The 9,132-nt window shown below is 38.8% G+C and overlaps 1 long non-coding RNA gene across 1 annotated transcript; it reads right to left on the bottom strand.

Annotated features, from left to right (window-relative positions):
• Positions 1-3,358: 3,358 nt before the first annotated feature.
• Positions 3,359-6,879, bottom strand: LOC141276757 (uncharacterized). Its single transcript, XR_012326749.1, has 3 exons — positions 5,607-6,879; positions 5,022-5,223; positions 3,359-3,598 (listed from the first exon to the last, which is right to left on the bottom strand). It is a non-coding gene; the product is annotated as an uncharacterized lncRNA (long non-coding RNA).
• Positions 6,880-9,132: the final 2,253 nt, after the last annotated feature.

The raw sequence follows: 9,132 nt of genomic DNA on the forward strand, positions 1-9,132 counted from the left end.
GTCAGTACAAGTCTTTCACTCAAGCAGAAAGAAGAAAAGATTAGCTGTTTATTTTTAATCATCCTTGAGAACAAGGCGCATGCAAGAGATTGCTTTATTCGCTTATCTTCCCGCACAATCCCACACTTTGACCATCATAAATCAGTCTCTCTCCCTTCCTCTGTTCTCTGCCCATGGGACCTGTGACTTCCATTCTTAGACACATCTATGCCATATGGGTAAAAGAACAAAGTGAGGAGTCATTTCCTTTATCTGTTTTTATAAACAGCCCAGAAACATGAGACGACAGCATCTAGGGAAGTTTATATAGGAAAATGAATGACGTATTTGAGTGAGGGGCTGAAGCAGGGACCATGACTTAGATTAGAGGTATCACCTCAAGGGAGAGCCTAAAAGGAGGGTCCTGCTGTTAAGAGATAATAATTAGAATTTGTTTAAGATCTAAATTAGTCTGCTTTGCTTTTCACTTAAAGAGAGTCAATTAAGGGCCTGTAAAAGGCATGAGAGTCAAAATCCTCCCATTGAAAATGTTCAGTGGTCATTGGTAGATGCTATGCCGAAAGATGCTCCTCATGTTTCTGACATGCTGAGAAGCAAGGAAGCCCTGACACAGGCCACTTAAGAGCTGATTTCTGTCTTCCCAAGATGGAAATCTGGAATGGCTTTTGGAGGAGTTTGATTTATTGGGATGTGCAAGGGACAAGTAGGGTGTAGAGATTTAATTGTTTAATTTGGCTATAGAACAAATAGGAAAGTAGGCAGGTGGTCATAGCTTTTGTAGGGCCACAAACCTGAACGTTTGCCCCAAGGCATGTACCACCACGCTGCACTATAGGACAGGTGGAGGAAAGGCACTAGAATAACTCCAAGGAGATCTTTCCAATGGAATCATTTGCCTGCTTTACTTCCTTGTTAGCTGTGATCTCCAGCTGTTCCAGGTTATCCAAGATAATTTTCCCTGTCTCTTCTTTTCTCTCTTTCTTTTTCTCACTCTCTCCCTCCAGAAGACTTAGGAGGACTCCGTAATCCTACAGTATACATTCTGTATGCTCCCTTCCATTCCTCCCCCTTGCCTCCCTCCCCCTCTTTTTGGGCTAGCAACTGTGATAAGATTTGTGTATATTTGGCATGTTTAAACTTTGTAGTGAAATATCTGACTATTTTTGGAAATTGAACAGGGCCTGAAGGATAGATAGATATCTAACAAATACCTTGGAAAGGGTCAGAGAAACGTGAGACTAAGCAGATTCATAAATTAGGCATCTGCCAATATTGCAATTCCGTTTTGGTGGACAGTTGTTGGAACAAGAGTGTTTTCTTGAATAGTTGGATCCTTTAGTGGCCTGGAAAGGGAAATCATATTTTTTGGGGTGGGGACAGTAGTTTGCAATTACTTTAGAATCACTCTGTTTCTAATCAGGGAGAAAGGGATTGAGTTTACTTTTATTTTTTTTAAACCCACCCATTAAAATATTATTTCAATGGAACTTCAAGTTCTTTCTTTCCTTGGTGGGCAGCAGAAAGGGTTGGGAAATTCTTGCTTGAATTCTGTAATATTTTCTAGAGCATTTGGCAGGGACCTCAGTAATTCAGAAGGTTAGCGTTAAAGGGAACTTGGGAGACCCCACCGAGGGAGAGAGCAGAGGCTCTGAGAGCCTGCATGCCTTGCCCGTGAAAACACGGAGATTCTGGAAAGGCTCTGAGGATGAGAAAAGAGCTGTGTACATTTTCAAGTACTGTGCACATACGAAGTTTGCAGATGGTAACATATATGAAGTAATTTAGACGGGAACTTCTAATGTAGTTCTTTTTTTTTTCCCCAAGTGAAGTATCCAGCCAGGATCTGCTGCTGGATTCACTGCTGGAGTAATTAATTCTTTGGGGGTCATGGGACTTTACAAGAAGTTGATTCAAGCGGTGGGCTCTCATTGCCGAGAAACGGGCCTGTGCCCATGGGCGTGCGCGCGCACACACACACATTTTACATGCGTATATGACTTCATGTCCTGTCTGCCTCTGTCAGTGCCCGCACAGCATAGTGGAGTGAGCATGGACTGGTCGACTCGGGTTAAAGTTCTAGCCCTGCTACTTACCAGGGCCATGAGTTTAGGTAAGTTACTTAACATCTTTGAACTTCAGTTAAGTTTCTTCGACTCTAATACAGAGATAACACCCGCCTAATACATCTTGGTATGTGGTGGGCTTATACATTAGGTCCCCAGTAAATGGTAGGAGTAGTAGTTGTTTTCACTATTTTTATCATTACCTTTGTTTTCCACAGCCCTGAGGTTCTGACTTGCTGTATGCCTCAAAAGATTCTGCTGTTGGGGAACTTTGAGTGATGCATGGATAAAAATGGCCCCAGGGAGATTTTCAATTTTTGTCAATTTAGAACAAAGAAAATTTCAGCAAATATTTAAACCCCATCAGTGAATATGTTCCCATCTAATTTGGGAACATTTAATAGCCATAACCACTAAGACTGTTTTTACTGGAAAGGGTAGATAAAAATGCTTAACCGGCTGACAAATGCAGTAAATCTAATTTAACATTTTTAAGACAGAACTCTTGTCTGGGTGATGCCTATCATTTAGACTTTCATGGAGATACAAATTTGTATTATATTTAGGGTAAAACATTATGAAGTCAGTCAGGCCCAACATGAAGGGTTATATTGCTGGAGTATTGGACCTTCCTGGCTTTGTCAGTTCCCTTGAATTCAGTGTCATTTCCCCTATTTTGAATATACCCTAGTTTATAGTAACCACTCTTCTTATGGGCCATTTTTGTCTTGTTTTTTCTTTTAAATTGTTTCTTTTCCCAAGGTTCTGATGTTAGTCAGGGTAACATCTAACATAATTTGGATTCCCCTTTTGCATTTGATTTTTAACAATCACATCCAGATGTTGTTTGTATTATAGCCTAATTCTCATCCAATAAGGTTTGGGTATTTCAGAGTATTTTACTATCAAAACTTCTTTCACATTCCTTTCAGATCACAGTGATTTAATTTTCCCATAATCTATTTGGTTCCAACACAGGGTTATAGCACTGAAGGGGACTTCAGAGGTCATTTAGTCCAATCCCCTGTGTTAGAGATGAGGAAACTGAACCCTGGGGAGACTTTGTGACCAATGCTAGTAATACAGCCAGTATTTGGCAAATCTAGGAAGAAACCATGGATCTCATTCCCCCAGGCCACTGCAAGCTTGAATACTACATGGCTGACCACTAAAACATTTTTGAACTTACTAAAAAAAACATTTCTCTTCTTTGTACACTATAGTCTAAGTCCAACCCAGAAAGATGTTCCAAAATTCTAAGAATGACTTCAAATTAAAGCTGTTTTATTGTGACTTTTCTTGAAATACATAACTTTTAAATCAAATCATTATTTGTGTGCTTCTGAATTTGAAACAAACTTGTACTTCTTGAACTTCTGTGTTCTTTGAACATTTTAAGCAAAGAGGTCAGTTTTTAAGCAGTCTTTTCCATTTAAGTAGTTTCCGAATGTAAAGTCTGTAAATGAGGAGAAGTGAAGTCATCCATAGATCATATGTCATTTAGGGGCATGTGTAGCACTTTAATACTTTTCTCACTGGAAAAAGAAAGGTTTAAAATGTAATTCATGTGGAAAGGAAAAACCAAGAACAACTAAACCTTCTGTTAAACAAGACCAAACAGAATGTAATTTAGAAAATGGATACTGTAAATGCTAGTGCATAAAATGCCTCCATTTTAATCACAATCCACTTTTGATTTAACTGGTATTGAAATGAGGAATGCAAAGGCAAGTTTAAAGTTGTTTTTTTTTTTTAATGGGATATCTGCCAACTACTAGTAATTGAGTAATTATTTTCCCCTTAAGACACTCTGGGCTCATTGGAATGTGGCTTAATATAATAATCAGATTCAAAGAAATTCTGATGCCAGTATAGTATGGAATTTGGTCATGATGTTCTTTTCAGTAACATACTAACCCCCCCCCCCTTTTTTTTTTTTTTTGGCCGTGCCACCGCGAGGCTTGCAGGATCTTAGTTCCCTGACCAGGGATCGACCCCGGGCCCAGGGTAGTGAAAAGTGCTGAGTCCTAACCACTGCACCGCCAGGGAGTTCCCCATACTAACCTTTATTTAGATAAATGTGTTCAAATTCTGTTTAGAGGGATGCACTTCGAATCCTCAGTGGGATGAGAAGGGACTTCCTGTCTGCCACCAGCTCAAAAACTCCTACAAGACTTTTCTATAGGCTTAGAAGACTGTTTTGATCATTCATTATCATCTTCAGTAATAAACTTTTGAGCACCTACCATATAAGGGGTACTGTGCTTGACACTGAGGACAGAAGTTGATTTTATTTAAATAAATGTTATCCTCAAGTGTGTTTAGTAGAACACTAATTTTTGAATAATATAAATGTGGGAATCTATATAAAAGCAAATAGTGACAGCTAACATTGAGACATCCCATGTGCAAACAGTGTACTAAACACTTCATACTATTATTCATTCCCTATCGTTTCATTTAGTCCTCACAAAAGCTTTAGAAGTAGGTACTATTAGAGTCCCTTTTTCAGGAGGGTCATTGAGGATTCAAAAGGTTAGTTAAGGTGTTCCAGGTCCTGTAGGTAACACACGGTGAAGCTGAGCTTTGAATGCCATCTGATTTTAGACCCAGCACTTTTAACCCTGTAACGCAATGGTGTGTCTAGAGGGCCTCCACAGTTATTTCCCGTGAAGGATCAGTTTAGTTGATTCTCGGTTTTAATGTGAAAATTGAATTATTTATATCTGTTCTTGGAATCCTTGAAGCAAATTTGAATGTACGTAAGATTCAGTATCTTTTAGGTGTATTTTATTACAGCTGAGTGAACTGCAGCATCTAGAACTGTGACAACTCATTTCCAGTTCAAGTTCTGTGCTGCTTCTTCAGAAAAGCCTTGAATGCTAAGGGGGTCACCAAAAGATCAGGGAAGCTGAAGGCAAAGGTGTGGTTCCTAGAATAGTACTTCAAGGTCCTCACCCCGTGATTGACAGCATAGTTTGTAGCGTGAGGCGATGATGTCATTTCTAGGGGGTTATGGACGTTGAATTTGTCCACCTGTTTGCGCCATGGATGTGCTTTATACTCTGAAGGACTGGAGTGGCTTGGAGCACAGGAGTTGTGAAGCCTGGATCCCTGGCTTGGTCAACCAAAACCACGTACTCCAACATCACAGGTCCTCCTGTTGAACACATGGAGTGAGAACTTTAGGAACTGGGTGGGGTTAAAGTTCTGCAATATCCAATATATGATTCAGACCGGGCACCGCTGGTCTGAACTATAGCTTGTTCCAGGCCATACAAAAAAATTTTCAAATAAATGGAAGTTTGAGAAATTTGAAAAAATTGAGCTAGTCTGTTATTAGTTTCCTGCCTCTGGATTGAAGGACTGGTTACTAGTGTGAGATCAGGATGCTTGCAAAAAGACAGGTCAGTTACCAACCGTGATAGGCTATATTTTACAGAATGATCTTGCCGTCTCGCCACTTTTATTATCTAGTAAATAGCGTGTACACGGGAAAATACTTTTGGGATACACAGTGTATCCTCAATTTGGGAGACTCACCTTGTACCTTCACACAGTAAGGATGCTGAAAAGTTTTACAGTCTTTCTTCACAGTGTTTCTCAAGCTTATTTGACCGTATAATACCATTTTCAGTAACCGTTAACACGGAACTAGTATTCTGTGGAAAACAGCAAGGTTCATATGGGAATAATCATTCTGGTACAAAATATCTACTTTCCCCATATCTCATTAAGTTCTTTTTTTTCTACTTTTTTTCTGCAAAATAATGAATCCCATATACCTATTGCTTTGATATAACAACTATGTACATTTTGCCATATTACTTATTTGGGGGGAGGGGTGATTTAAAGCAAATCCAAGACAACATAATGTTTTAGCCTTCTATATTTCAGTATGCTATTATAAACAAATAAGACATTTTTTTTTTACATATCTATCATGCCATTATCCCCTCGAACAAAATGAACGCTACTTCTTTACACGTAATTGATATTCAGATTTTCTAAATTGTTCCCCACGTCTCCTTTATTAAGTGTACAATTTAATAGCTTTTCGTCTATCCATAGAGTTGTGCATCCATCACCGAATCAATTTTAGAACATTTTTATCACCCCCTCAAGCAATCCTGCTCTCCTTAGCCATCACCCCCACATCTCCACATCCTCTGCAGCTTTAGGCAGCCACTACTCCACTTTCTGTTTCTGGACAATGTTTTTGGACATTTCTTACAAACAGAATCATGCAATGTGTAGTCCTTTGTCCTGGCTTCTTTCACTCAGCCTAATATTTTCATGTTTCATCCATGTTGTACACGTATTGGTACCTAACTGTTTTTACGGCCAAATAACATTCCACTGTATGGATAGACCACATATTATTCATTTGGGTGGTTTCTTTTTTGTAAAAAAATCTAGAGAATAGTACAATAAACCCCCAAGTAGAATCTCATAGTTTATCAACTTCTGACCCATCTAGTTCATCCATAGTTCAGCATTCCCTTGCCCTCTAGGTTACTTGAAACAAATCCAAGACATCATTTCATCCATGAGTATTTCAGTATATGTTTGTAAATGGTAAGTGCTCCTTTAAAAAAAAAAAAATCACCAGTACCACACCTAAAAAATTAACAATAAAAACCCCACAATTCCTTAATTGCATCAGATATATGATTCACTGATGTCTTAATGTTCACCAAGATGTTTGTCTTCCTATATTAGATTTGATTTACTTAGTGGATATTGAAATTGTCAAAGCCAATTGATTTTTATATAGGAACATTTAATATGTTAGAGGAAAATGCTTCTCTTTCTTTGAAATTGTTCAACATGAAGACTTTGCATGGTGAGAGCTATCATTCACATGCAGAATCTGCCTCCATTTTTTATTCCTGGATCCCCCAAAGGCCCTTCCCCAGATTGAGAGGTCATGAGCATAGAGCTCAGTGAGGTCAGCATGCTGAGATCTGACAGGGACAAGTTGTGCCACGACTCCATAGATTGGAGCAAGGTGATGTTGATCTGCTGTAGAAACAGTGACCTGCCAGCAAGGGATCCTTTCCATACTTCCGGGTCATAGGGTATAGTCTGGGCCGAGGCCATAGCCATGAGGGTAGAAGCTGTACCACTGGCTTGGATCGGGGAAATGAGTGAAAACAAAGGTTCCAAATAGGATACAATCTGCTGTCTTAGGCAAAATATCTAGAACTCATTGATTTTATCAACTTATGTTGATGTTTTTTCTTTCTTACTTCCTTGGAGAAAAATTGTACTATTTGTCATTGAAATTGTAACTTTGTCTTTAAAATGATTTTTAAAGGCCTTTAAAATTACTTGGGCACCTAGAAATTTGTGTTTAACCTATATGAAGAGAGAAACTGCTCTTCCACTCATTCTATTGAATGGCTATGGTTTTTGAGAGTGTATTTTGTCCAGGAATAGAGCAATGAACTTGTAGCGAATTTAGCAAATGTTTTGATGTGTATCTGTGTTACTCAAATTAGTGTTTTCATCCCACAATTTTACATCACGGATGTGTACGGTGTTAAAGTGAATGCTGAGGATGGGAGAAGTATGGCACTGACTGGGCATGAAGTGTCAGCAGCTAATTAATTAGGAGGATTTTGGTCTAGAGCAGTGGTTCTTAAGCATGTGTCCTTAGGTAAATTTTAGGAACACCTGAAACCTTTGAAGTAGCATGTAAAGAATTTGTGTTTGCCTGAACTTAGGTTTTTATGTTTTTGAAGGTTCATAGTTTCAACAATTTCACTGAGAAGTCTGCAACCCTTCCCCTCTAAGAGGTTACAAACCAGTGATTTGAGAGTTTGACAAGAAGAGCCAGTGAAGTTCTTTGAACATAATGGTTTTTTTCCCCTCATGTGTTCTTACCTGATCAGAAACTTTAAAAGGCCAGGCACAGATCAATATTTGAATGAATGAATGAATGAATGAAGTTAACAAATAGCTGCTTCTCTTATTTTACTCAAGTTTTTGAGACTTTGGCCAAACAGTGATTATTCCATTGATTGCTCCTTTGAAGACCCCACTAGCACCCTAACTGTTCAGTAAGAGGCATAAATGTAGGGAGAAGACTGTATGTCCCATATGAGACTCAACACGTCCGGAAGTCCCATATCCTTGTAGGCCATCACTAATGTGGAAGTGCCTAAATTAGAAAATTTAAATGATAGCTTTTAGAATTACTTTTAAGGATGCAGTTGTGTGGCTCTGTATCTGAGGAAATGCTGGAGATCATTTAAATTCACACAAAAAGATGCGTTTGGCGTGCCGGAAACAGCTTGGGTCCATCCATCCACTTTCCATTAACCTTCTTAGAGAGATAAACCCTTACAAGTGAAAAGTATTTTGTGATCTAATGAGCTGTTATTTGGAGAAGCCCAGAATAGAGTCAGATTCTGGGGTTGGCAGTTCCTTGGAGACTGTTATTTGTGTAACTCCATGTTTTATTAATTCTGGTCTCTTGACTCATTAGGAGGAAAGGAATTTTTAGCCCTAAAAACCAAAATGTGATACCATTAAAGGCAGTAGAATATATCAATAGATAATATTAAAAGATTAACACTGGCCATCTTAGGGGATCAACTAGACTTTTCACATTGACACTGAAAATGCATCTGAACCTTAATCCCTTTACCTTTGACTAGTAACAATTGTGCCCAGGGTGTCCAGCTTCTGGATGAAGCTGTTGACCCAGTCACAGGGGTTCTGTGATACACAACACTGTCCTGAGAGAACATGTAACTACAAATTAGAGCAGGAAATGAAGACTATCCTTTCTGTTTCAAACCATAGGGTACTTTCCCTTAACCAGAGTATCAGCATTTACTCAGAATATTAATGGGACAAGTGACCTAGTGTTCTCAAGGGCCCTTATGGGTGGCAAGACAAATCTACATCTTCTTTGAAAAAGGCAGTCTAAAAACAAGGGAATAATCTTTCTTGAGTGCCTGCCTCAATTTGCATTTTGGAACCAAGAGAAGGAAAATTCATTTAAAATAGATTATCTGATGACAAGGAGTCAGACTTATGAAAAGAATATTTAAGCTTT

Source organism: Tursiops truncatus, chromosome 16, assembly GCF_011762595.2.
Source record: "Tursiops truncatus isolate mTurTru1 chromosome 16, mTurTru1.mat.Y, whole genome shotgun sequence".
Lineage (NCBI taxonomy): Eukaryota > Metazoa > Chordata > Mammalia > Artiodactyla > Delphinidae > Tursiops > Tursiops truncatus.